The sequence below is a fragment of the Ursus maritimus genome, unplaced genomic scaffold (assembly GCF_017311325.1).
Source record: "Ursus maritimus isolate PB19 unplaced genomic scaffold, ASM1731132v1 scaffold_2, whole genome shotgun sequence".
Taxonomy (NCBI): domain Eukaryota; kingdom Metazoa; phylum Chordata; class Mammalia; order Carnivora; family Ursidae; genus Ursus; species Ursus maritimus.
In genome coordinates this window covers 31,668,973-31,676,949 of record NW_024424452.1, presented here as the reverse complement: position 1 = coordinate 31,676,949, position 7,977 = coordinate 31,668,973, and positions in this window count along the sequence as shown.

The window sequence follows — 7,977 nt, the reverse complement described above, 5'->3', positions numbered from 1 at the left end:
CTGTGTACAGCGTGGGGGATCATCCAAGATATATTCCAGATTCTCGGGGTGTGTGTTGGGGGCGGGAGTGACTTGAAAGTTTCTGCCAGAGACGCCGTCGTTCCTTCTAACGTGACAAGAAACTGAAGGTTCATCCGTTTAATTTAGTTAAAGGCAGTTGTCGTGACCACATGTCCGTAGTATCTACTCCCCCTCCCTGAAAGCTGTTACCACTCTGTTCACATGACCTGACCTCACCACGGCCAGCTTGCAGACTCCTCGCCGCAGTGTTTCTGCGGGGTGTGACGTGGGACACCTGAGAGAGAGCAGCACGCCCACACCCCAGGCTGGCCGTCCCATCGCTGTGTTGCACTGATGGCGTGTGACGTGCCGAGATCCAGGGTTTAACTTCCTGCTACACACCTGTGCGTTCTCTGTGGAGGTCAGCAGACGGCAGCCTAGGTAGGACACGCAACAGGTTTGGAGGGTCCACCATGGATTGGGGGGTCCTTGGGAAAACGGGGAAGTCTCACTGATGCTGTTCTGCATTTCGGAGGACCTCTCTGTTGGCATTTGTATGGCATTAATGCTGTGAGGAAACACTTGAAACTCCCCAAAGTCCAGCCACACAGCTGCTTACAGTGTGTACGCACAGATCTTTTCTGCATCAGAATATATATGCTGATGATTTTATGACCGAATGGTACGCCCTTGTATGAATGGGCCTTTAGCTTCTCATAATTAGCGGTAGTGCAGTAGTGACCATTGTAGTTTCTTTAAGTTTCTGTAGGATCAGTATCTGCAGGTAAAAATAGTTCAAAGGAATTCATATTTAAAACATTAATGGGTCCTAGCAAGGGACCTTCTGCAAAGTACCGGATAATGAAAGCATCCACATGGTTCTCCCTACCTCTGAGCCAGTGTCGGGTTTCTGTACCATTTGCAGGCAGGGGTGATCTTACCATTTTCATTTGCTTTTTTACCCCCTTGTATGAAGGAAGAATCTTTGCTTGAAATCCTGTGGATTTGAATGCTGACTTCACCATTTAACTGGGTATGAGAACCTGGGTAAGTTTGCCTCCTTGGGCTGGTTTCATCATCTGTGAAATAGGCATAATGGAAGAAAAAAAATGATGTGAAGCTCAATGACCCCTATTCCCTGGGTGCATTTACGTCTCTGCACCTATAACCTGCCTCCCCGTCAGGGGAGCCCTTGAGCGCCCTGGGATGTGGCTGGTAATTTTTGCAACGGCACATTAAGCAAAACTGACACATGCATATTTGTAAAGAGAATTAAAATGGTAGACATTAACATAAGGCCCCTTATAATTTGTCCCTCCCAAGGGTAAAAACTGAATAGTTTTGGAGAGTAACCTTCCTGATATTTGTCTTTGATGTATGCAGCCATTAAAAACTAGGCAGGTTGATTGGTGGGTATTTAGGATTAGCGTTGGGTAATACACTTGGGGGGACGTTAAGTCACTACAGGAGATGAACGTAGAATCTTCAGTCTCGGAGGTGGACTGATTTCACCGTGTTCCGGTGCAGTTTAAAACCGGAGGGATAGGTATTAAACAACACGGTGAAGCTTTTGTGCTGTTAGGTGGTTAGTTTTCAGGGCAGAAGTTGTCCACATGTGAGTGTGACCCTATCTTCAGACAGACAGACTGCCTTCCCTGGGAGCTGCCACAGACCAGCGAGTACAGGAAGGCCTCGCTTTACTGGTTCTTCATCCTCAGGTGGGGGGGGGCCACACACCTTTTGAACCCAGGTTGAGGGGGTTGCTGTGTGTTACAAAGGCTTTTGGTGCAGACTTCTGTCACAGCACAAGTGTACCCGTCAGTGAGGGCTGTGGCTTTCCTTCGTTTTAGGTTGGGGTTATGCCGCTCTGAGCTGCAGAAGTGTTTAGGGCTCCCGATGGCTTACAGACCTGCCTCTGGGAGCTCAGGAGACTTAGGCTGGATTCAGCAATGGGCAGGCTCAGCAGGCTGAGAACAGTCTTGCAGCCTGATGAGAAAGAAGGCTCGGGTACTCGGGGCAGCCTGCCACCACCAGTTCTCCGGGCTGCTTTCGGCCACCTGGGCCAGTGGACTCCTCATCCGATGTCCTCCAGAAACCCACCAAGGTATGTGCCACGGTAACTTTGAGATTTGAGGGAAGAGTCTCAGACCGTTGATATTCCTTAGGGGTGGTGCTGCCAGGGCTGAGATACCTCGGCGGGGGGGGGGCAACACCAACCAGTGGCCCCTGAGTGCCATGGGAGGAGGCTGATGGCTTCCCTCATCTTTTCCGCCAAAGCCAGTCTTGTAACCACGGTGGCAGGGATGGTTTCAAGGTGTATCTAGGAATTGCTAACTACCAGGAAGTTCTGATTTGCTCTTCGAGGCTTGGGTTAACCTAAGCACATGGCACTGTTTGCTTGCACTTGTATTTGTTATATTGAGGCTTGTCTCTTGCCCATCGCAGTGTTTGTCAGACGTGCTGGACTGCGATCCACAGTAAGAAACACAGAGACAGACGCGTACGCACCGTATTGAGAGAGCTGAGCAGATCCTCTCTCTCTCTGTCTGTGCACGCCCCTCCACAGCTTCTTGCTGTCTCACTAGACAGATTGCTGCTTGTGGTCCTACTACAGCGATTTCACCACCAGATCGGAAACTCAGGCTCTCTGGGCATCTGTGGCTGGGCACCTTTCTGACCCGGACAGTTCTTGAACGAGCGAGTAGGTAAAAGGCAGCCTGAAATTTTCTGGGTTTTCATGAAAAGTCCCTAATTTTTCCTCTTGGGCTTTCATAGTGTGTCCAGAAGCAGGGTGTGTGGCAGTTAAGAGCTGGACCTCGGGGTCAGTGAGGTGGAGACGGCTCTGCCATGGGTCTTGCAGGGGAGGAAGGTGCCTGCCGTGGCAGCTGGTACATGGTGAGCACACACCTGTTAGCCACTAAGTGCGGTCACCGTCCTCTGTGTGCTTGGACAAAAATCCCTCATCAGGGTCTTAAGAGGGATCTCCCTGGGGTTCTACAGTAGCCTGCAGCCTCAGTATCCCCCATATCCTCTCTTCCTCAGATTGCATGGTTCGCAGGCTGCCTGCACATCCAGAGTCAGCCGTGCTCAGGCTGTACCCAAGGGAAACTAGATGGTTCTCTGTGGGGTGGGGTGCAGGCACCAGCAGTTTCCAGACTCCTCCAGCTGAGGAGCACTGTATGAGGGCCTAGGTGCATCCTGCAGGAAATGTATAAGGGAACATTGCTTTGGCCCTTTCCAGATTGTTTCCTGGGGAGGTGGCCAGTGGCATCGGACTCTACCGTCCCTGAGGCTGAGGGCAGCCGGTGCTGTCAGAGAACTCTGGCCCTCCCCTCGGGCTGCCTGCCCATCCACCTTCAGTCCCTCAGGCTTGGAGGAAATCTGGACTTGACCAGTGCGTTCCTCTAGGGCAGGGTGCTTTCCTGGGCTTGGCAGGAGGAAGTTGGCACCCACAAGCCTTCGGGGGTGGTGAATCACAGCTCACCAGGAGTGACCCAACAGGTGTGCCCCCAAGACGAGACTCCTGCATCTGCTTGGGAACATGTCACCTTGGTAGGGGTTTAACATCGATTCCTAGGCTCTCTACCCACATACACGGAACGCAAAGGTCTGGGGTGAGAACAGCGTATCTGTAAAAGAATAAAACAAAAATGGATCCTAAGTCTTGCCACCTGGTTACCTTTGTTTACATTTTATAGATGACATTGATAATAGGTGCATTTGGGGGGAGATCGGACAGGAAGGTCCCAAGTAAGGAGTCTTCCTCTCCTGAGCGGCCGCCTGGGTGCCCGCGTGTGCAGCTGGGCCTGGAGTCCTGTAGCCTGCAGCTGAGCAGGAGGCTGGGCTGTTGCACCATCTCCACCTGGAACCCTCTCCCAGGGACCTGTCACAAGGACCAGTCCCTGTCCCAGGATCGCAGGGTGGGGCACACCCACCACACCCCAGGTCCCCCTGCCTGGTCCGGAGGCACTCAGTACAAGGCTGTGTGTGTGCCCGCATATGTGTATATCTGAAGAATAGTACATGGAAGGGGTCCGATACTCTGCAGACCGCACTTGGGTTTCCCTTACCAGCTGGGCAAATGTGCACTTGTGCCCTGATTGTTGCTAGAACATCCACCCTTCTCTGCATTTACCAGGTGAGGAGCTGAGCCTTCAGTGGCTGGCTTTATGGCCCCTGCGCCATGCGGGGCCTGGAGCCTCGTGATTACGGTGTCACCCATCTTGGCAAGTCCTTGAGCCAACCTGCCTCGGTTTCCCCATCTGTAAAGAGGGTTGTGAGGATGAACCAAGGTAATGCCTAAAATGGGAGGGTCCCTGGCACCATGGCCATGAGATGGCGTGTTCTCTGTTTCTCCATCGGGGAGTTGAAGTGATCTCTCGAGGCTGGTAAGTGGTGGGTTGGAAGCTGCCTCCAGCGAGGGGAAAGCGCTCTGGGGGAGGAGTGGGGTGCGCTGAGGTCAGCGGACAGTTTAGGTGGGAGTGTCACCAGGAACGGTTTAGGTGACGCTCCTGGGTTCAGTCTGGACCCACCTCAAAGGGCAGGAACTGTCTGTTCCCCATGGTGCATGGCCTTGACCTCGACCTTAACACAGGAGCCGGTGGGCTCCCGCAGAGCTGCCTGGGACCTGACAGCCCAAAGAAATCTCATGTCAAGTCAGCTCCCTGGCGGGGCTGCCTCCCTCTGTCCACCGTGTGGGCGTCGCTCCAGCAGCGGAAGCCAGAGCGCCAACAGATGTCCCCAGCATGGATAACTGGCCAGTGGGGTCACCGGCCCAGTGATTGCAATCCTGCACGGCTCCCAGCCCAGCAGGCGGGGAGGCCCCATGAAGGCAGAAGCGGGGGGGGGGGGGGGGTCAGCTGTTTCCAGGCCCCCAGCACAGAGCTGACTGGCCCTTTCTGAGGCCGGGGAGGAAGGACTGAGCTGGGCCACAGGCGCTGGCAACCCCGCGGGCGTTCTCAGTGGGTGCCAGCAGCGAGGATTTCCCGTCCTAGGCGTGACCTGGCAGGGTCCAGTGTCCACCCCACTGGAACCTTCTCCCACAGAGGCCTAGGCCTCTTCCTCCTTTTAACATTTACTCGATTCAGGGGCTCTATCACACGCAGTTCTTGGATTTATGTCGGCCCCTGAGCTGCCCTTCTGCCCACTTTTTGAAAAGGCTGTCCCCTTATTTTTGGTTCATTTTCCACGTCCCCTTCTGGGAGAGCCTTTCTGACCCTCCACTCCTGTATTGTTCTCTCTGCTCATTGTTTCTCATTATGTCTTGGGGATTTTATTTACTGGTCTGCTTCTGTTTGGCGTCTGCCTTCCCTGGAGGCTGTGTGCTCATGGTAGTGGTTGGAAGGATGGGGCATCTCCACGGAAAGGGTCAGGGAGTGGCCAAGCCAGGATCCTAATCCAGATCTGTCTGGCTCTGTCCTGTAGAAGGCACCAGCGTGCTTGGGTTCAAATTCACAAGGACTGGGGAGTGTGGGATGGTAGGACTTGGGGCAGGTTCCCTTACGCGGAGCCTCAGTTCTCTCTTCTGTGAATTTGGAACGACAGATTGCCTTGCAGTGGTGTGAGCGTCTGTAAATCATTTAGCATGGTCTTGGTATGGGTTCCACAACCCTTGGTGTTGGGGGTCTGGCCAGTGACGGAAAGAGATGCCTGTGGGACCTGCCTGACCCTGGTCAACTCGGATGAACTTGGACTGAGTTTGAGACCTTCTGTCACACCAGAAGGCTTGCACACCAGCCAGCGATGCAAGCAGATGCTGAAATCTTGTCCCACTTCCTGCCCAGCAAAGCACCCCACAAAGGCCCGACCCCCACTGGGGGACCTGTGGTCGCCCTTGAGTGGCTCCCTAAGGCTGGGAGCCCTGCATTCTTCTGGGGTGACTCACTTCCTGTTTGGGCCTGGAATTTGGAAGACTGAGAAACAGCTCAGCAAGCTCCATGGAAACAGCTGGGCCCGCCTACCAGAGCCTTAAAGGGACAGTCATCCCAGGCCAGGGCTTGGGGGGGTGGGCCCTGGTGTTGGGTGGGGTGTTGATACAGTTAGGATTTGAACCCAGGGAGTCTGCTGCCAGATCCCACCGCCCTCCTCTCTTCCCCTAAGGAAACTCCCCACCGCACTAATGTGATTCCCAATCCAGTTGCTGGTCCAGTTTGGAAGGACCCGCACTGCCAACACCTCACTGTCTGATCTTGTCAAGCTCCCAGCCTGTCTTGTCCTTTGTTGCCAATGCAATCAAGCTGGGTAACCATATCCCAGGCTGATGGTGAAAACCCCACGAGATCCTGTTTGTTGAGGGGCGGCACACATACAGACGCTGATGGGGACAGATCAGTGAGTCTCTGGCAGTCCAGAGACAGTAGTGAGTTGCAGAGTGCACGTCTCCTTCAGGACACTCAAACTCATGTGTTCGGTCCAACTGAGCACCTGTGGATGAGGCTGATCTTGGCCTTCCTTGGGTCATGACCTCAGGAGAATGCCTGGGTAGTTGCTTTTCTAGGCTCCTTCAGAAACAGCTGTCTGGTTCTTTGGGCCTCACCTTGTCCACCTGTAAAATGGACCCACTCCCCAGTCCTGGCCTTGGCCCTGGGACAAGTTACAGTGGGCTGTAACTTGCAGATACTTGTTCTCAGGGTTTGGACCCTGCTCCCTCCTCCACCTCCCTCCTACTCCCAGGCTGTACCACATGGGGTGCTTGTGGTGTCCTTGGCCTGGCCGTCCTAGGTTTCCGTTGTGGCTGTAATTCTGCGGTTAGCCTGCGATAGGAGGTGTCCACAGACTCTGGCTTGTCAGTGTGCAGCTAGCCGGGAACAGGACAGACAGGAATGGACCCTGCCAATCCTGCAGGAATTTATATAATGGGCACAGGAGAGGGGCCAGGCATCCTCGCAGCCCCATTTCTCAACGGTCTCTTGTAAGGTTACGGCAACACCTGAGGCATGTGAGTTCCAGCTGCTTTTGCCAGTGGAGAAGCTACAGGTCAGAGAGGTTGAGTGACTTGTCTGGGAGATGCCCAGCCGTGACTCAGACATGGGATTGTGTTTCTCTAAAAAGTCTGGACTCTCTTCTCCTGTGTGGTTTTTCTTACCTGAAAAAGGCACAATCCTTATTTTCCCCGGAACTTGGGATCCAGTGGGCATCGTGACACTGGCATCATTTTTACATGTTTAACTTTGCTTTTTTATTGACTCCAGTTAAATGGTGATGTTTTGTGGTCTCAGCATAAAGAGAGAAAACCACTGCTTTTCCCACGCAGTCATGCTTTTTTTTCACTATACGAATGGAATTCTTGATCAGAGTGGCTGGTTTAAAATATTAGAAGCACACTATTTAAAGAAATAGACCACCGGACGACTAGACAAAGTAACACTGATACACATTCCCTGCTCGTAGACCTCCTGGATTTGAATTCTGGCTCCGCTGATGAGCTCTGTGACCTTGAGCAAACCTACTTAAGGCCCTCTGTGCCTCAGTTTCCTCATCTGTAAGATGTGGAGAATAATAGTTTCTATTTCAAGTTTTTAGGAGGCTTACATGAGTTTAATGAGTTAATATTTATAAACTCGTTAGGCTGGCGCTTGCTGTACAGTTAGACCTTGACACATGACAGAGCTAATAGCCTCCCTTGTCCCCCAAGCCCTGATCCTGGTTCTTTAGCAGAGACAACCTCTATTCTAATTTTGGTAGTCTTCTTTCTGGGCCGGGAGTCGAAAAACCTACAGCCCGAGGGCCAAATCCAGCCCACTGCCTGGTTTTGTAAAGTTTTCCTTAGACTCGTGTGTTCACATCATTGTCCCGGGCTGCCCTGGTGCTTCAACGGCAGAGCTGAAGCGTTGCGGCAGATGCCCTACAGTTCACAAAGCCATAAATATGGATTGTCTGCTCCTTTACAGGAAGCGTTGGCTGCCCTCTGCCCCTAGAGTACGTCCTGTGATTTAAAACAGTAGACGGGCTCATAGTGTAGGCATTTGTCTAGCCGTC